General features: G+C 37.2%; 1 protein-coding gene across 8 annotated transcripts in view; it reads left to right on the top strand.

Moving 5' to 3' along the window:
* Positions 1–21,014, top strand: part of DGKB (diacylglycerol kinase beta) — a 385,149-nt gene that overhangs the window by 42,173 nt on the left and 321,962 nt on the right. For 6 of the 8 annotated variants that reach the window (XM_021538321.4, XM_021538322.4, XM_021538317.4 and 3 more), the window contains exon 1: positions 3,750–3,911. The exons of 1 other annotated variant lie outside the window; for it this stretch is intronic. The gene's annotated coding sequence lies outside the window, so the exon portion shown is untranslated. Of the gene's footprint in view, positions 1–3,143; positions 3,299–3,749; positions 3,912–21,014 lie in introns of those variants that run through there. One more of the 8 variants, XM_021538316.4, reaches the window with a different exon arrangement.

Genomic DNA, 21,014 nt, shown 5'->3' with positions numbered 1-21,014 from the left:
GTGCTGTTTCTGGGAGGGAGCAGTGTAGTCTACTCCATACTGAAGTTTTTTGATGAAAACATATGAAGTGTAATGTAACTTTGAAGATTTTTTTTTCACTTAATTACATTTTCTCCACAAAACTCTTTCATATAGTGTAAAAATGTTCTAAGGTAGATGAATCAATGTTTATAAGATTAATAATTTCTTTAACAAATTTGGTGAACTGTTTCTTAAAACCATATATTCTGAAAAATATTTTCTTTATATATAGCTTGCTGTTACCTTAGCTGATTTCACATGGAGTCAGACTACTTTTCAATAGTTTGTACCTGTGATGTACAGTAATGCCATCACTGAAGTCAGATCTGTAAGCCTGAATCCTTTTTCTTTCAAAACTTCTAATATACTATAACTGCAGATGACTGTTGCAATATATGAAAAGCAAATAAAACATATTGGAAACTGAGAATCATTTTTCTGTTAGGATTCTTTACTTCATGAATCACATAAAAATGTATGGCCTCAAGTTCATCATAGTTTTATTAAATGAGCAACTTAAAGTCATGCTTAGTAACAAAATTAATTTAAATATCCAAACACAGATCTAAGTATATAGTATAATAAATTTAATATTTAAAATTCTGGCTGTGGCTTCTAGACATCTGTTATTTTCTTTGCTGTGAGGGAGTGAGCTGTTAACAGACAAACTCTTCGCTTATTTTAATCTGCTTATGGTAGGAGCTTGATTTAAGGAGGGGAGGACAGGAGCATATACAGTTTGGGCAGCATCCTGCTTCTGGAATAGGAGGATGGAGCTTTGTATTGAAACCAGAACAAAGATGCTTATGCAAATGTGCTATGCACAAAGGCTGCCACTGAACTCTGTGCTGAGGAAGCTCTTAGCCATAAGCCATAACCCATCTATCCCCATCCCCTACCTGTTCTCCTGCTGCACATAATACAGCAATGTTTCTAAAATTAGGCATGTGGATAGCAATCTCCTAAATATTTTCCAGTAGAAAAAAGATTCTTAGAGTCCTTCAGTTTGACATCTGTTACATTGACCTTTTTCAGCTCATCTGTACTGAGCTGGCTTTCACCTGTGTGAGGGTTGTTGCCTTCCTAGGGCAAAATGAAATCTTTAATGAAGGAGTTAATTTTTCTTCCTGTGTTGTAAGACCTCCAAATTTTTCTTTGGCATTTTAAAGCTACAAGGGTCAATGGACTTGTCATTCCAAACTGCAAATGAACTTGTGGGACCTTTTCCATTTCAATAGGAACTGAAGTTAGACCCTTTTCTTATCCAAAGCAGCAGAGAACAGTAAAGGCCTAAGTTAAGTGAATATATGGAAATTCTGCACAACATAAGAAAATGTATTTTTAATTTTTATCATATTTTTGTAGCAATTTTTATTTTTTTATTACCATGTCTGAGAGCGCTTCAAAGCAATTTTTAAGGCAATATGGTGATTCAAAACCACCTCTCTGCCCGTACCACGAGATGTAACATTTTATTGCAAGACCTATAAAAAATTTGTGTTGCACTGGAATAATTTATCACAAGTAACTAATAGTAACTTGAGGCTCAAGTATACTGGGACTGAATTTCTTCTCAGTATGAATTCCTTCCCAGAACAAGAATCTCTTGAAATCAGTTTTAAAGGGAAAGCAACAGATTAGACATGGGGAACTAAGGGCAAGTACTTGGCATGTGCTACTCTGAAGCTGGCATTTGGAAAGATATTTATAAGATTGACTACTGGATGTCAATAATAGGTATGATGCCATACAGCTGAGAACATATTTTTCCAAAGTTATAAAAAAGTTGTTTCTTTTGGTTTTGTGAGAATATGAAGATAACTGAATAGCTTATTTAGAACAAAATCTGAGTTCATTTAAGACAATCAAAACTATATAAAAATGAAATTTTAGTTATGAATATTTTTGTATCCCTGAGTATATGGTATAATTGCATTATATAATATAAAGTTGCATTTTACTTATATACTTTACTTACAGGAAGCTCTTCTAAATTTTAAAACATTTTGTTAAACAAAAATTTGAAGTGTCAATGAATTTTGGAAACGTGCTAATTGGAAACACTTAAGTATCTTTAATGGTGTTGTGGAGAAGCTAATTTATAGAGAGCCAGTACCATTTATGCTGAGGAAACCACATTCAGTGCTCTAGGTGAATTAAGGAATTTTTTAAGAAACCTCTCTATAAACCAAATCAGGTTGGCATGGTTTTGCATGGTTCCTACAACAGAAGATTCCAAGAATTTCTAGCACTTGTGTCTCATTAAAATTAAACCCTCTAAAAGCATATTTTGGAAAGGAAGAATGGATACACATACAAAAGAAACAAAATGCAGGGAAATGTTTATTTTCAAACTTCAATGGATTTATTATATAAAATTATTAGCAATATACTAAATCTCATCTACATTGTCTAAAACACCTTTCAGCGCTAGTCTTTTAGTGCCATATATCAACATAGTGAATATAAATTAACGACATTATAATTAAACATTAATTATATTAATGTTTAATTATGTTAATTATAATTACATATTATAATTAATCAGGTTTCAAGCTGAAGGTCTGAAGCTTATCTGACCCCTCAAGACTTGAAGATGGAAGTTGGCAGTCCCTAGGAATCTCTCATTAAACACCTTGGGAACCTGTCAGTGAAAGTTTGATCAGCTCCCTAGTTCTGTATCTTGCTAAACGGTAGGCACCGGCACAAAGACATTCATTTCCATGCCTCTGCTACTCTTGGTCCCTCATTTCTTCTTTCTGAGTAAATCTGCAAATCTGCTGGGTTGTTGCTACCCTCAGAGAGGTTCCAAACAGGTGCTGGAGGGAAGCGGGGCCCAGGGCAGCGCTCGGCGGGGCAGCTGGCCAAGGTGCCTCGGCCGGATGGAGGCCGGCGGGCCGGGCACGGCGGGCTGCTGCCGAAGCGGCGCCGGGCGCCGAGCCGGGACCGGGCCGGCCTCGCCGGGGCCCCGCGGCTGCCGAGCGCCGGACGGTGCCGCGGCGGGGAGGGCGCAGGCTCCGCCAGCGCCTTGAGCCGCGGGCTCCGGCGGCGCAGCGCCCGCGCACCTGCGTGGGAGCCGCTCCGCGGCCGCCGCCTTCCCCGGCGCCCGCGGCGGCGCCCGGCCGGGCAGGTAGGCGCGGGGCGGGCCGCGCTCGGCCCCTCCGTGTCCCCGCGGCTGCGCCCCTGCCACAGCCCCGCCGCCTCGCAGCGCGCAGCACGGAGGGCGACCGGCAGCCCTGGGCGGTCGCCACCGGCGGGGAGAGCCTGTAAACTTTGGGTAAGTGTTGCACGGGCTTAGCGCCGCTCGGCGCGGGGCAGCGGGCGGAGGAAGGGTAGCGGAGCTTTGCGGAGCGGTGCGCGGGTCTTGCCGCACCGCTGCTCCAGCGCGGAGCGGGCGCGGAACCGGCGGGCGGCGCCCGGGGGATGCGGACGCTGGACAACAGGTACCGCAGCTGCACGGGGCGGGAGGGGCTGCAGAGGGGGTGTCTCCGTGTGTGCGTGTGTATGTGTGCGTGTGTGAGTGTGTGTGTCGCTTCTCCCCTCCCCCTGCCGCCCGGCCGGGAAGGGGGTGGGAGATGCGCTGGCGCACCGCCGCTTAAAACCGCGCCGCCCGGAGGCGCCTGCCCGTTCCCGAGAGGAGGGCGGCTGCCGGGTCCGCGCTGTGCCGCGGAGGGCGGCGAGAGAGGGGCCGAGGGCGGCGGTGACCCCGCGGGGCCGGGCCGGGCGCGCTGGGCTGCGGCAGCCGGCGGCGGGGCGGGGCGGGGGCTGGCGGCGGTGTCGCCGCCGTCGCTGGCGGGGGCACGGCTGGATGGCCGGTCCGCGGCTGCCCGGGGCGCCGCGCTCTCCCGCATCCCGGGGCCGAGCGGTCCCTCCGCCCGCATCGCACTGCAGTAAGTTCGCGAGTCGCTGGGCGGCCGGAGCGGTGGGGGCCGTGGTTCACGGTTGTGTCTGGGCGTAGTGGAGGGGCTAAGCTGAAAGTTGTAGCTAACCGTGGCGTGGTGAATTTGTCACGACGCTTCGCTTTCATTTCTAGTTACTGCCAATTTGCCTCGTCGACCCGTATCACTTTGCTCAACCTCAGTCAGTGTCCTGATGCTGCCCCTGGTAGCCGGGTTCACGACGGTGAAGTGCTGAGGCATCCAGTGTGGATGCGAACACAGCGCGGGCAGGAAACAAAAGATGCAGCTGCAAACTTAGGCTTTAAAGGCTGGTCTTCTTAAACTTTACGTGTTGCTGTCACGAGCTCATTCTTGCGTTTTGGGTTTGTTTTGTTTCAGGTTTGTTTTGTTTTAGGGATTTTGTTTGTTTGTTTTGTGGCCCAGTGTTGTTCTGATTCTGTTTTTAGAACAGTTTTATTTGTCAAAAGTGAATGCAATTACATTTTTCATTGTGAGCGTCATGTTTTGGAGATGGATTAAAGGTTTTCTGATCAGATTACTATACTGTAGGTATTATTTTCCATAGCTAAACAAGCAGATTGTAGGGTCTTTGGTTCTTCATTGATTGACTGTTTTTCTACAAATTTGGGTAGAACTTTATTAATTTTCAAAAGCAGTTTTGTCTGGTTGATGTAAGGTTAGAAAAAAAAATTGAAAACTTATAAAACCCTATCATAAAATAAAAAAGACAATGCAACAGGATGGGGAAAACCAGTAATTGTAGCAGGAGATGTAGTCTTTTAAGTTTCTATAAAAGCTACTCGGCATTTCCTACTCCCATTTAGGTTAAATGACCTAATGTAGCAAGGTAATAGTTTTTCTTTGCACTTCAATGGTATGATGCACATATTTAGAAAGTCATTATGCATCCAGGAAAAAAATCCATAGCAAGAACCTAATATGCATTCCCAAATGACTGGACTTATGCTATGCTTTATGGATAACATTACAGGAAATAAGTCCCTTGTTTCTCCCCAAAGTGGTAATCCAGTATTACTCAGAGCCTGAAATGTCTATCTAGTACAGAAGGAAAACAAGCATCAAGAAACATGGGGCATCACAAAGCAGCACCTTGCTCCAGGGGCTTCTCTTGTCTCTTGTTCATTTGTCAAGGTAGAAGGACTTTGTTGTTTATCGTGGCAGGGAAGACCTGGAACTGAGACTGTTTTGTACTGTGAATTTGAAATATTTGGGTACAATTTTTAATCTAATTTAGGGGCCTGCAAACATCATATGTTGCTGTTCTTAGCCTGGTTTAGGAAAAACCTCCTTTCTTAATTTTTTTAAGGAAGAAGTATATATGAATTGTTATGTACCAGCTGAAATCATCTTTTCGAAACACCTATTGGTGTCTTGAACAGTATTCAGTAGCAATGCATAAATGAACAGATATTTTTTAAGAGTTCATGCAATATAAAAATAAGTTAATTGTTTCAAAGAGCACTAGATATTAGGTTTTACTTATAAGGAGATTCTGCACTGTTTCTGCTCTGGAATTGTCATTCAGGTGTCTCTATAGGATGGGTCTAGGTACCTATTGCCTATGGAATGAGATCACTGGAACAGGAATGAAGAGAATGATAAGAGAGTTGTAGGAAGCCTGTTAGAGCAGCATTTTGATAAAACAGAGTGTAAATAGCTCATCTGAGAGTACTAATTAGGTTAATACTGGAAAGCTTCAGTCACCTGGCTGAGTAATTGGACTGGCCTTATTATAAAACATTTGTGTATGTCAGCAGCACTGAGTTCTTGTGAATGGCACATATAGAATGAACGATAATAGCTTGAAGTCATGCTTTATATTTAATGGAATAAAAACCAACAGCATATAGCATAGAATCATGGAATATCTCAAGTTTTAAGTGATCCATAAAGATCATTGATTCCAATTCTCTGCTCCTCATAGGACTAACTAAAACTAAACTGTGTGACTAAGAGCATCGTCCAGATGCTTCTTGAGTATAGATAATACATGCTATTTCATTCTCTTTGAATTGTTATGACCATTATTAGATCATAAGCCTTCTGCAGACAATTTTAACAAGTCTTTTTAAGGCCTCAGTGAGAAGTGGATGATGAAACATTTTCATCTGTATCTGGAATTATGGAAGAGTGATGGCAATCAGAAAGAGTGGGTTACAGAAACAATTAGTCTTGTTCTGTGGTTTAGTGTGCAGGATCAAGAGGAGTTCAGCCAGAATTCTACCCATGGAATGGAGAAGCTACTTGTGAAAGATGTTTATGCTTATTTTAAAGTTATGATAAAGTTCTCCCAGTCAAATCTGGGGGACATTAATACCATGCAGTGCTGTAGAAGAAAAGGATGCTGGCCTCCTGAAAGCTTCCTACAGCTTGCTGCTATCAAGTAAAGTTTGCAACCTGCTTCAGGAATTCCCACCTGAACTTTGCCTTACTGTCTAAAGTGAAAAAGATACCAAGAATATGGACTACACCTTGCTCTGGATTTAATTCCCAATTTTTATTTTTTTTTTTTTACCTTTGTGTAGATTATGTTCCAGCGGTTACTCTGAAGGAATTATAGCATGTCACAGCCAGGTTAATCAATAGAAGTTGGCATAAAAGGTTAGAAACAATCATTTTATGACAAGAATTCCATGTAAAGAATCTCTTGACCTTCACTTGTGAGTTTCTTCGGTCAGTTTTTTGTTTCCTGTGGCACTTACAAGATAATTACTAACAGTAATAGAAGACTTAAGACAATTACTTGTCCATAATTTAGTTTTTCATAACAGTACTTTATTAATAATTTTTTCTTTGGAGACTTTTTTATAGCTAAACCAGCAAATTGCCAGTACTGGAAAGCTCAAGAAGTGACATGGTGGGTCCCACTGAGAAGAGTTTGATGTTTGTAGTTATTTTTAATACCTTACCTAAAAGAGTGAAAAAAAGTTAAAGATTTGGGCTTTGAAACTGATATCTTGATTTTGTCAACCTGACCTAGTTTTCAGTACACTAATAATGCTCTTGCTATGGATAGAAATAATCTGATGCAGGTAAAGTATTTAGGCTAATTCAGGAAGTTGAGGAGTAAATATTTATTTATTTAGTTGGAGTTGAGATGAGTAACTGTCCCCAAACAGTAAAACAGCTTTATGCAATGTAGAACACATTTTTAATTGTTTCTGAAGAAAATAAAATACTTCTCTGAATAATGTTTGCAGCAATTTAGCCCTGAAGGGATATAGTTAGTTTGCCACAAGTTTAAAAGCTTAACAAATGTAAGTATTTGGGGGCTGTTTATTTCTTGTCCTACCCTTTAATACAAGTTTGGAATGTAAGTGTACAACTCTGACACTATTGTTTTGCCCTGAACAATTTCTTAAAAAGTAAATAAAGGCAAGCAGAGTTGTAGACATGTTTGGCAGTTCAGTGTTACTAATTAGACTTCCAATTCTGGGGACTGATTAGCTTTTTATTTTTAGATGTTTGTTGTTTACAATAGTAAATAATAACTAAAATGACCTCTAGATACTTCTTTGTTAAGGATTTTAGGAATTACTTTTCTTATGGTGGCAGATATATTTAGTTAATACAAATGCCATAAATTACTTAATTATCTTTAGGTTGATTTTCAGCCACAATTTGATTTCTTGGTTTGAAATTGTTATGGTTTTTTTCATTAGACATTCAATGAGATGTCTAATGCTCAGTAGTTGTAATAAGAAGCTCACTCTCTAGTCCTTGCAGTAGTTACAGTCTCAAGAGATGTGATGAAAATTTTCATGAAAGTTAATGTTGGTGCATCCAAATCTATGAGCCTTCTGCTGTGATATGGTGCTTTGCTTGCATATAAAGTTGCCTTATAGTTATTATGAAGTATTCCAATGTGTTGTTGGTTTAGTCAGGAAATGGGGAAAACTCACACAGTTCATAGAAATGTCTTTCTTTTCTCTTTTGTCCTTTAAAGCATATTGTGTAAAGTAAAAGCAATGAGTCAAATTTATTCTCTTTGGTCTAAATTTTCCCCCAGGTAGACACTTCTGATTTATACAGTGATTTGAGTTTGGAAGTTACCTGAAATCAATCCTGGATGCTCTTGAGGTGTATGTGGCTTTTCCATGCAGTGACATATTTGTATGTTTGTAGTCTTAGAGAACTGAGAAGCTAAATGTAAGTGAATTAGAGAAATGGCAAACAGTAAAGCAGCTGTATCAGTCTAGGAGAAAATCTCAAGTGGTGTCAAATCAGCAAATTTTGCTGTCTTATCTTTTAAAAGGAAAGATAGTATTTTTTCTAAATCTAGAGACTATGGCCTAGACATAAGAATATGAACCACTGCATCCCGAGACTGAACGATCTGCTGCTGTTTTTTCCTTTTTCAATGTGGATTTTTCTACTGTGTCCTGCATGAATTTATGAATTAATCAAGTGAATAGGAGATAATATTATGCCAGAAATAGATTTCAAGAAGGGAAGAAAGAAAAATGAGAATAAAGGAAAAGAAAGAGATAACATAGCAAGAAAAATTGATTCTGAAGTAGATGAAAACTGAAAGATATGTGATTACAAGCAGGAATGAATTAAGCAAGCAAAAGGAAATATAATGCTTACCATTTACAAAATTATAAAATTATTTTTTTCTATTTAGTCTTCAATGAAAACCTTTTTCTAAAATTTAAAACAATTCTTTAAAAAGGTTTAGGTTTAGATATGTAAAACTTGATTTAATCTCCTTTCTATAACCAGAATGCTGCTTTTGTACACCCCTAGAATATTTTACTCAATATCTTTGCCTATTTCTTTAGATTTTGATGACTTGGTCATAATTTAGAAATAAAGTTTTTCAAATGTTAAAAATATACATTAATGTGTCTATTCGGTCTTCTGTTCAATATCTAAATACCATATGGCTACCTTCTGTCTCTCCTATTATTACTAAGGGAAAGTCAAAAGCGCCTGCTGGGGTAAATTTTAATTTTAAGATGAGCATCCTTTATAGGTCAGTTGAAGCACATTCTGAATGTATCCAGGTCTCTCAATTCATTATAAAGGGTGCCTGGCTAGTGTGACTTGTTCACTCACAGTTTAAAATCTAATTTTGAGACATCCGTTTTTGTGTGAGATAAATTATACCCTTGGATATTTTCTCAGCTAGGAAAGTAAGGAAGAATTGAACTCCTAAGAAAGTGTCAAGTCTTCTCCATGCATTATTGAATATAAACACAAACTAAAATAGCCTTAAAACAGTAGTTCATTAGAATGGGCCATGTACCAGAAGTTAAATATCAAAGGACCTATTTTTAAACATATCTAAATAAACAAATAGCCTGGAGCATTTATATTTTTCTTCATGTCCCAAAAACATGGCAATGGTATGTTTTTACCAAAAAGTCTGTCTTAATTCGTTATTGATATAAAATATTCCAGCAATGCATTTCATTGAAAAATAAAATTACAGGCCTTTCTAAAAATTCTGGATTTACTTTGAAACTCTGAAGCCTTTTGCATTTAGGTTTACTTTGTTCTACATGTCATACACATTGAAAAACTACTGGATTTGTGATAAGGTTTGTCTTCATATGCTGTTGTAAATTCAAAATTGTGTAGTACTGCAGCTACTTCTGCTCAGGAAGTACAGTGGGTCATTTTGTCTGTTTTTATTTAAAAGCACCAATGAAGATGTTTGTGTTTAAACAGCCTGACAGCTTCTATGTCAAAGAATTCAAACCTTCTAAACAATATGATCTCATATAGCAGAGATAACAAAAATTTGCACTGACCTTTGTTAGGCTTAGTGCTGTTGACACAACATTTCATAGAAGTAGAATGTCTGGAGGAATCCTGGGAAAACTCCCAGCTTTGAATATTAGATGTTGTTAAAAACAGTATAGTACTCTGATAAGAATGTTCTTTTACATCCTCTTTAAACTTAAAATGCCAAGTGGTTATTTTCTTTTCCTCACATTGTAAAATATTGTGTTCAGTTATGAAATGTTTTGCTTTTGTAAATTCAAAATAGTTACTTGTATAAAAGCTTTATGTTCTGTCTCAGACTTTTTCCTATAAATATTCACCCAGAAAGTACAAAACCAGCTTATATGAGTGTTCAATATATTTTCCTACCCTGTATTGCACAGTACACCAGGGTGGTGATTTTTACATGTCTCTACTGGTGTTGAGACAAAGTGTCTTGATGAAGTTCCAGTATTTATGTCTAGTTGCTTATTTAGTGACCAAGAAGTTGTTCAAGTCTCTTCTAAGAATTTTTGTGTGTTCTTATTAAGGTCTGATGAGCTAATGAAGTCAGGGTAGGTCATCTGTCAAAAGAATTTGTAGAATCTTACAGTTCTCTGGCTAACAGGAGCATATTCAGTCATGTATCCGTGGAGTTTAACAGGCAGGTAGCTGTAAAGGAAAGTAATAAGAATATATGGGCTATAGAAAAAAATGTATTCTTTTAAGAGCACTCCTACAGGGTTTAGACCACAAACCCTCTGACCTTATCTCAATTCAGTGCACATGCCTGATGACTGTGGTCACTCCATGAAGCTTTTTCATTTTGGAGCTTTTTCATTTTTCACTATGGATTTGTGACTCAAAATGCTGTCCATCTAAAGGAAGAGATGACCCTTTCAGTACCCTAATGTGATGATATATGGAGACAGTGAGTTCTGCATGATCAGTCCAGCACCCTAACTAAAAGGATAATGACTCCTATGGGAGTAGAAGAATGCTTTCATCATCTGGAAACCTTGAAAACTTCTGTAATTCATCCATAATTCATCTACCATCTTAAAGTAAAATAAAAGCATTATTTTCAAAATCCAAAATTAACTACTGTGGAACATGGACTTAATGACAGCAGTTGTAGAACTGAGACTTTCGTGCTTTGTTTATGTGTACTAAAATCAGATCAAAATCTATGTATCCTGACAAGTTACAACTCCTTGGATTTGCTATTTGGTCAAGCTCCAGTTTGTCTTGCATTATTTACATTCTTGGCTGGTTTTCACTGGAGAGCATCACAAGCAGGAAAGGTTTTCCAGTCCTGGTACATATTTCTTGTCACGTTCTGCAGTTTTCATTCAGATTCAAATGCTTCATCCCTTCCCTATATAGAGTTCTTTAATTTATTCAGGAAAAGTTTCATTACTCCTCCCCTGGTCTTGTTTGCTGCTCTCATTCTTTGGAAATGCAAATATGTATTTGACAGAGCAGGTGCCATCTCTTTTAAGCTGAGAGCAAATTATTAACCCATGAAGGAATGAAATGCTGTTCTTCTCCAGGGAACTTGATGCCCATATTCCAAAATGAGACCTTGTTTCTGAGCCTTGTGCTTTCATATCAACATGCATGTTGATAACTATTCTTCATAATAACAAATTAATATAAATCACATGTGTAGATCAGTATTGCATGTTAATATCAAAATTTGTTTTCATCTGTGTTTCAAGGATGTGTGGACAGTGTACAGAGGTCCATTTAACTTGTATGTTTAGTTTTTTAGTTTAAACCAGTGTCTTCTGCAGCCATTTAAATATTTTACGGATATGCAAGAAATGGTTTGGCTGTTTAAAGGAAAGTTCCTTGTGCAAGGCACAAAGTTCAGAGAGATTTTAAACTGTTAAAAAATCAAGTACCTGAAGGCAGAACAGCTGTGGTAATGATTTTCAACTTGTGGGTGTTGGAGAAAAGATAATACTGAGTCTTACCTTGTCTTTAACAATGTTGTCATTGATTCTTCAGATTTAACACATACCCCACTGAATATTTATTGTTTTAAGTAGCCTAATAGAATGGAAGAAGAGGGGAGGAAAGAAAGTTCATGACAGCGTAACCCTTCTAACTTAATACTTTAAAAGCCTCATAATACTATTAAATGCCTTAAAATGGTTGTAAATAGCATGATGAAGACCTTACATGTGGTTATTAAGTTTATAATGGAGAAGAATCATGTGTATTGTAGATGGATTCTTTTGAAGAGTTGATAATGTAGATTACATTCCTCAATATAGTTGAAGTTGGATTCTGTAAATGACTGCAAGCACAATTACAACTAAAAGGGATGTTTACATTGGTTATTATCTACATTTTTTTTGAAAACTATATATTGCCAGTAAAATACTTTATTTGTATGCCCCTTCTCTGTTTCTATGGGAAGTATGTGTTATATATGTGGCAAGTGAACACCCACACTACATAGTGTGGTAAACATTGTAGCATTTAGTTATTTTTTCCAGAGAAAAATAGTTACTATTCATCAGTTTGTCTGTTTTTGCTAGTTTGTTTATTTTTGTTTGGGATGGAGGAGATACTTATTTGGGATTTTTGTTGCTTTTTTTTCTGGGAGAGTCAAATTCTGCATATCATACTGAAAATTCACTGTGGCTTATATATATCCTTATCAAGGTACTATTAGTAGGGCAGGTGAATGGGATCGTTCTTCATCCTTCTTAAAAGCATAAGAATAGCTTTACTAGATGAAAGTCTGTCTGGACTAGTATGATGTCTCCAAAGAGTGATTATCAAGAAAAGAACAGAGGAATAGGCAGAGGATGTCCAATATGTTCCTTCAGGTTCCAACACTCTGAACACATTTATTATTTTACAGATATCCGAGATATGCTTCATTTTGAAGATAGAAGAATTCTAGTGTACTCTTATTTTTTATATTCCATCTTTTTTGTCCTCTTTTTTTCAGTTCTGCTGTAATCAATTTGCAAATCCAAAAAAGCTCTGCATGTTATTCAGAATGCAAGTATACCAGGGATCTATACAATGAAATAAATTGTTTTATTCTGAATATTTTTATTTTTGAATGCTGTCAAACACTGAGCTGATCTTTTCTGATTATAATTCCAATTTTTTCTTATGTTTCTCAGTGGTAAGTCATCAGCGATGAGCTCACTGGTCATCACTTTAAGTGTATTGCTGTGATTTGTTTTTTAATGTACATTACTTTAGATTTATCAGTGCTGAGGTATATAAATCTATTCCAGTGGGAAGTGGAGGACAGCATTAGCAAGCAAGAGAAAGAACAATCAGACTGTTAGAGGATTTAGTACCTATGTCATACCTAAATTCAGTGTCAGCTCCCTACATTTTTTCCTGTACCTATCCTTAAAAACATTTTCGTGCCTGTGTTAAATATTTCATTGGTATTGATATAATAACAAGTAGAATAATGACTTATTAATCCATTGGAAAAGGGTTGTTCTTCTTTGTGAATAATACATGATGAACTTAATTTTTTTTAAAAGATACCCTAGGCAACAATACAATGTGTCACCTTCTTGCATAAATTTACTTATTTAAAGAATTATTGAACCCAGAAATATATAAAAAAATATTTCTGGAAGTTTACTTTTTTTGGTTTTTTGCTTTTCTTTGTTTTCCAATTTTCTAATCTTAACCTAATACAAAATATTCTGCTGCCTAGTCCATAAATACTTGGACTTTGTTAATTTAGAACATGGGTGTGTTTATATTAGTATGCATACCTTCTATGTAAATTTCTATTGACTGCATGCTGAATATGGCAGCTAATATGCATTGCAGTTGTGAACATGATTAAATTTATAGCTGTCAGAATCCATCTGATAGTTTACTTACTTACAGGAATTGTACTTTGAAGTGGTAGTTAGAAAAACAGTTCTGACCCAAGTGACTAACCCTGGCTGGGGTCACTTTAGATCTGAATGAAGTCCAGTACATGACAAATGTTTTTATTTCCATCATATGCCTGACAGAAACCAGCTTTGTAACTGAGGCTATGTGTATGCATTACTACTAAATACTTGGCATTATATTGCAGTATTTCTGTTGTTATTTAAAAAAAAATCAACATAATCGTGGTCGTTCTCTTTTGGAGTTGATCACAAGGACCATTGTGCTTGGTCATTTATAGCCTGAGGAAACGTCATCAGATGCCTCATGCAGATTGGGGTTCACTGAGCATCAGTTTTGCACACCCTTACCAGAAGCCACAGAATGCCCCTATGGTGTCTAAAATAACCTTATAATACAAGACAAAGTCATTAAAACAATGTTACAAGAATAGAGGACTAAACACTCAGATAATTTTCGTTTAGAATAACATCTAATACTGAGTCTGTCTGCCTTCTGTGCTCTTCTGTGAAGATATTTAAGCAAAGCTGTTACTGTCATAATTTTTTAAGGTCTCATATTTTAAATATTGAAGAAGGTGTAAACAACATTACATCTTATTTTTTAAGTGTGACTATTCACACTGAGAGGCTGTTTCCAAGGATTGTACTTCTGTGAATTTGATGATCACACTTAATAAAAAAAATATATTTCCCATAAATTATTCTGTATGAACTACTCATCAGTATTTATAATCTTGTATATAATAATGCTTATAAAGTATGTAGCTTGGAATTACATAATTTAAAAAATATTTTTAGTAAAAGCTGCAGTTCTGTGACATGTTATATGAATCAAAGAGAAATATTGTCTGGTATTTCATAGTCTGAACTAATGAGATAGACCTGTGCCCCTTGTTAGGTGTACAGTAAAATAATTTACATTACAAAGGAATTGAAGCAATTTTAGCTCAGGAAGATATGTCTGTAGTAAAAACTATTGAAAAGTTTCTAGACTAGTAAAATTAATGAATACTGAATTCTGTCAAATGACTGTATTCATCGGTGGATCTGAATGTAAGAGGGTGAATATGATAAAGCAAGGCAATGGTAAATGAGGAAGGCTGATGCTGTCAGACTCCTGTTCCTACTCCTTTTAAAGTTTGCTTATTCTAAATATACTGAGATATGAGCAATGTTTCTTAAACTTCGAAGTTTTGATGAAAAAATGATGTATAGTTTAAAATCAGTGCATCATAATTCTTGCTATTGAGGTGTGACCTCTGGTATTGTGAATTTATTTCCTGTGTGTTTCTTCCAAGGTGTATTTATGTATTTTCCCTTGTAGCAGATACATGGAAAGCATATGCAGATAGCTTCTAACCTGCTCATACTTTGAAGGAATTAGATTAGACCATGATGAATTCCTGCCTCTAGAGCTAGAACTTTTTAATTATTCTCCTATTTGTCTTGACCTTGCTATACTGAAACTTTTTACAATTCTGTTTTCTAGAAATTTGTAAAATATATACATTACTTCTTAGAGAACTAAAATTTCAGTCATCAGTCTCAGATACAGCCCTCTGTCCTAGACTGCTGCTGTTTCTGTATACTGCTCTTCATTGATTAGCTGTGCATTTTATTAAAGTTTTTTTCCTGTTAACAGTTGTAACAGTCTTACAAATATGAAAACATACCAATATAATCTAGAGAATTCTTTAGTAACAATTATATAGTTCTCACACTACATTAAAATACATGGTCATACATAGAACTAGGTCTTTAAAATAAGAATGTTAATCTCTGTGTGTAAGTTTTTTCCTGCACCATAGAATCATAGAGTCAGTGACATGTGCATCATATGAGCTCAGCTCAGAGTTGAGCTTATTCAACTTCCTCTATTGTCCATTCTTTTCTATAATATTTTGTAAGAAATACTTGTTAAATTTCCTCAAACAGATCACTAGAAGAGCAGCTGAATAAAGTTGTAACTATGTCTTATACTCCATCTTACATCCTCCTCTGACTGCCCGTGCAGCCCTGATTTTTACATCTCTGCTGCTGCCTCCTCCATTTCCATGTCCTTGAGCTGTTCCTGCTTTTCTTTTCCACTGGATGTTGATAATGCACTCAGGGAATTAGGAACTGTGAAAGTGGGACCTGCTTGGGCTGCCTTCAAATTGTAATAAGGCACTGCACATGGTGACTGTGGTGGAGGCAACTACAGCAGATAGAAACTGAATTTCCACTTTAGAAGTCAGCTGTTTTGCAGGGTTTCATATTGAGTGTTGTGTTTTTTTTTAATGTGTGTGTGTTTTTTTGTTTTTGTTTCTGTCATTGTTTTTTTGGTTTTGATGAGGTTGGTTTATTTGGCTCTGTGTGTGTGTCCCAAGGTTGGGGGAAGCTGGCATATTTATGAAATTAAAGGGAAAAAGAGAAAGCATTAAATATTTTTTTCTTGAATAATTATTACCTTGCAGAGTAGGTGAGAGCTTCCCACCCCCCACCCTACTCTTCTGAAATGGAATTCCAGTAAAACTTTGAGAATGCTTTCATGTGTTTGACTTAATTGTGTCATTTTTAAAATTCTATATCTGCTTTGGTTAGTACAGACTTTATATAGGGGATAGTGGGTTTGCTGGTATCCTTTTGCCAGTGGGCAGTCACTGCCCACACTGTCTCATTGTCTCAAAACACTTGATTTACATTTTCTTGCAGTGTGGATTGGCTGTATTTATGTAACAAAATATTTACTTTTCTACTAGGGATGATTACAACAGTTAGTAGTACATGAAGAGTGTTTACTCTGTTTACTGAGTGTTGTGGCTAAAATTTAACAGTGTGTAAAAGTGCTCCTAGGCAAAGATGCTTAGAGTTGAGTGAGTCTTTGCTTTTCAAATGAAGGAATGGACTGTATTATTTGTATACATTGCATTCTGACAATTGCTGCTCTGAAGTGCTACTGCTCAGGGTGGTTATGATAGAAGATAACAGATTGGCTGCCAGCGCAAAGCAAAAGTAAAAGTTTGTACAAACAAACAGGCACAATCAAATATAATCTGTGATTTTTTCCCCCCCACTTTTGCGTGTGTGTGAGAGAGATGTTTGGAACCACTTTCTTGATAGGTTAAAACACAGTGATAAATGGTTGTGTGTTTGAGAGATACTCTGGAAATGCTATTGGGTTTTTCAGAAACCTGTTGACCTCAGTGAAAACGTAGTGATCATGCCTTGCTCAGGCAGAGAAGGAACACTACATCTCCTGATGGGTCCTCTTGAGTCACAAGAACGTGAGACTGGGAGGTGGAGTATTCAAGAGGGTCACACTCCTCCTGAAGGGTGAAAGGAGCAGTCTGTGCTTGAGGCAATGGGCTGTGGCTTTGGAACGGGTAGACCAAGGAATCTTTCAGGGCATAAACTAAGACCCTAGTCCAGAACCTGAGAGGACCAAAGAAACTCTTGGGGTGAGTTGCAGAGATGTGGAGTGGTGCTCAGAAGAAAGAAGCACCAGGATCAAGGATAAAAGTGGGATCAAGGATAAATTAGAGGCTTTCATGTCTGGAAGGTGTCACGGGCATAAAGGTTCTTTGGCAAGGGAAGGAAGTGTCTTCATGTTGATGTTGAAATTACTGTGATTTCATATCAAGTTGTTAGAATTTTTTTATTATGTTTTACATGTAATTTTTTTTACTGCTAGTATTCCAGTTTGGACCTGTTTTGACAGGCATATCATCTGCATGACTAAAGCCATTCTAAATATGAAAAAGAAATGCTGCCTTACATCATTCATATTCAAACAAACGCAAACCAGAGCAGTCCCAAACCCACATCACCCATGTGAAGTGGTGTTGCAAAGCCAGTGACATTCTGTGTGTGCAGAGGGTGGGAGTTAGATTCAATATACATTGGGTATTTTAGAATGACTATTTATAGCTACAAAATTTGACTAAGATACTAATAATCTAAGAACCTTGACTGTGCAATGAAAAGATTGGAATTATTAGATAACAGCCGTTTAATGAAGTTCATAGGAACTTTTGTTCTATTTGTAAATCAGATGTGACATAATATGAAGCTGTACTGATGCAGAAGGTTATTGTTCTTTTGAAAGGAGTTTCAGATGACTGAATCAGGGAATTTCTGGACATGTTCCTCTCTGTACCTGTTACAAAGTAACAGATCTTGTGCAGTGTAAATAAGGGTGGTATGCTTATTTAGGTAAAGTATTTGTTTATATAATCAGAAATCTGAATTTTATGCATACTTAGGTGTTCTACAGAGATCTCATTTTCAAAAGTAACCAAAGAAGGAAGGTCATGGTCTTCTTGCAGCATTAAAATTTATAGTTACACTTTGTGTCAGAGAAATAGTCTTATAAGAGAGCAGACAATAACAGGACGTGACAATATTTTTTCCTTTCTTGATGTTCTCTAGAGCAGGTGAAGTGCATTTAAGGTGTTTGGCATGGTGAAATTTGTTCACAGTATTGACACAGGCTAAAAGAATTGTCCCACTCCATGGGCCTTTTTATGGATGACACAGCCACAGCAGTGTTTGCTGAGTATCTTCTGTAGGAGCTAAGATGGCACTGGTGAAATGCAAGGGTAATGTTAGACTGTCAGATCCCAAACTTTTTCCTTGTGGCCTTCAGGCCTCTCCAGGACTGTGGCTTCATGGCTGCTTGCTTTTTGTGACATGAATGATGCTGTTGGCTGCTCTGCTGCTGCCACAGCAGCACAGAGTGTTACTGATGGGGCTGTGAGTGGAAGGGAAGGGAGCCAGCAGAACTCATCTCCTGGGAAAGCTGGGGCTCCCCATCAACCCCTGCACCATGGGGATCATTACCTGCTCTGCAGCCGTGGAGCTCTTTCCCATGTATTACAGTCAGTCCATGAACCCTTCTCACCCATTTGGGAATAGATAATATTAAGGGCATAACTTAGTGGTAATGTTACAGCTTTCTAAATTTTTCAGAATATTTTTCATGAAAAGTATTTCAGCTAGGTAGAAAAAGCACTTGGGGACATGTTGTTCCATTTATTTTTTAAGACTATCCTCCATAGAAATCACTGGAGAGTTTTTAAAACAGATGGCATGATGTGGGCCATTGTAATGCAATTTTCTTTGGAAAATTCTGTGTCTCAGGGCAAATTTACCACAAATGGAGCAATCGTGGTGTCCCATAAAAGAGAAGACATGTGTTTTTGCAACATTTGATAGATCTGAAAAGTATGCATAACTCTGCCAACTCTGCCAACCAAGCAAGCCTGCTATTTTCAGTAAAATATTTTGGGGCTTTTGGAGTATTTTGAAAATGTTAGTACGATAACTGCTCTGACTATTGAGGAATATTTAGTACAACCAAAATTTTGAACATCAATAAATACAGTATTATCTGAAATTATGACTGTCAAGAAGACATGTTTGATCTTTGTCCTCTAGAAGTTTTGACAGAATAAGAATATACATTTTTTGTTAATACTATTTACTGGAATATTTTATTCCATATGCATAGATTTTAAGGCCATAAAGCAAAGATAACAAAATAGCATAGATAAGCCTAGATAACAAAATAGCAGTACTACGGAGTGATCTTTCTGGTTCACAAATAATCTGTGGAAGTATTTATCTCATCTGTTATCTGTGCTGTCTTGGACTTAGTAATTAATTAAGCAACTCCTACAAAGGAGATCTGCTTTTATTTTTAATGTTATTAAAAAGGCTGGATAAATTTTGTGAATAATTAAAGTAGGGATGAAATATGCAAAAGTACATTAAATTATACTTATTTTCATCAGAATATTCTGTTCATAATTTCATAAAAATATTTTGTTCATAATTTTACCTGTATCATAGGTAGGTTTCTAAAATACTAACAATGACAGGATAACAGTTATGTTCAATAAACATAGCTTGAATAAAAGTGAAAATAGGAAACAAACATACGGTGTACATATATTTACAACAGTGTATTTTACACTGCATTTTTTAGGTATACTAAATCAATGTTTCTAATTCTTCTAAGATGCCAAAAGAAATAACTTTCTTATTTTAGTTGTGCCAATTTAAGAAATGTAAGCTAAATCTAGTGAAGCAGTTTGTGCCTGGGAACTTTGGGACCTGGAAACTGCTAGCAAACATTAGACATCTGTAATAATCTCTTGAATAATCTTTTGTGTTGTGTATCTAAGAAGGCCAAAATCTGAAAAAGGATAAATGCACTGAATGTTCCTTTGCTTCCAAAAGCTGAGGGTTTGGCATTTTGCAGTTTTGTATTCCAAGCATCATCAGCTTTTTCATAATTTCTGTTTAGTCATCTTCAGGTACATACTTATTCTTCATTCATGGGGAAGACAACACAGCAGTTGAGATTTAAAACAAAGCGATCTGTATCATATTTGTTCAGAATCTCCATCTTCTTTTTTTTTTTTTTTTTTTTTTTTTTTTTTTTTTAGGGCACATTTACTGGGATAACAAGTGGATACATAGGAGAGTTTCTGGTCCCAGGGTTAGGCTCAGCCCTGGGCACCTTCCCCCAGCACCATTTTGGATAGAGCTTGGCTTGTGCTCTAAGGGATGGAGCTGCTGGACCTGGATGGAAGTCGTGATGTTTTCTAACCAGGTCCCCAGCATGGGTGACTACAAAACCAGGACCCCGAAGCAAACCACAGAATAAACCTCAAGTAATCTAAAAAGAGCTCCAGATTTCTGGAGTGTTGCTATATTGTTGTGTATATGTAGTTAAATCTGTAAATGACAAGGTTTTGTCAAAAGTATCTACTTCCTTTGAACTACTTAATGTGTTAATTAATGGAGTATCAACTAAAGCTAGCTGTACATGAGGGACAGGGAATTTTAATTAAAATTCTGAGGCTTGTTTAATGAAATGTCCATGATAACTTCTATAATCTACAGCTCTACTTTAAGTTATTAAATACATTTTTTAGGCATTTAGACTTAAATTTACCAGTTCCAACTTCATATGATAGACAAAATAAAGCTGTTAAGAAGTACAACTGTTCAGATTTGCATAAACTAGCATGGTGTATGTGTTTAAATATATTCAGTTACAAATCTCAGTTCAGTTCCTGACTTTTCCATACATGCTTCCTGTGTGATAGCAAGCAAATTATTTAAGAACAAATGCTTCAATGTATCTAATGACTTTGAACTTCAGTAAGTAATGCCAGCTGAGATCTACTCGTTAAAATTCACCACTAGATCTGTATTAATTTTTAGGAATTTCAATTCTTGACTTCCTTTCTGTAAATTGGAATATTTCTCCTTTTTTGTATTTTTTTAGTCCTTGTACTTAAAAGAAAGATGGTCTGTACCATGGTCCTGTCTGTGATACAGTTACAGAATCATATAATGGTTTGGATTGGAAAGGACCTTATAAGCCATGTAGTTTCAAACTCCTAGCCCCCCAACCATTGCTAAGGACACCATCCACCAGACCAAGTTGCTCAAATCCCCATCCAACCTGACC

Source organism: Lonchura striata, chromosome 2 (assembly GCF_050655825.1).
Source record: "Lonchura striata isolate lonStrDom1 chromosome 2, ASM5065582v1, whole genome shotgun sequence".
Classification (NCBI taxonomy): Eukaryota; Metazoa; Chordata; class Aves; order Passeriformes; family Estrildidae; genus Lonchura; species Lonchura striata.
Note: the sequence above shows the minus strand (reverse complement) of the source record. Positions and strands in the feature narration are given on the sequence as shown.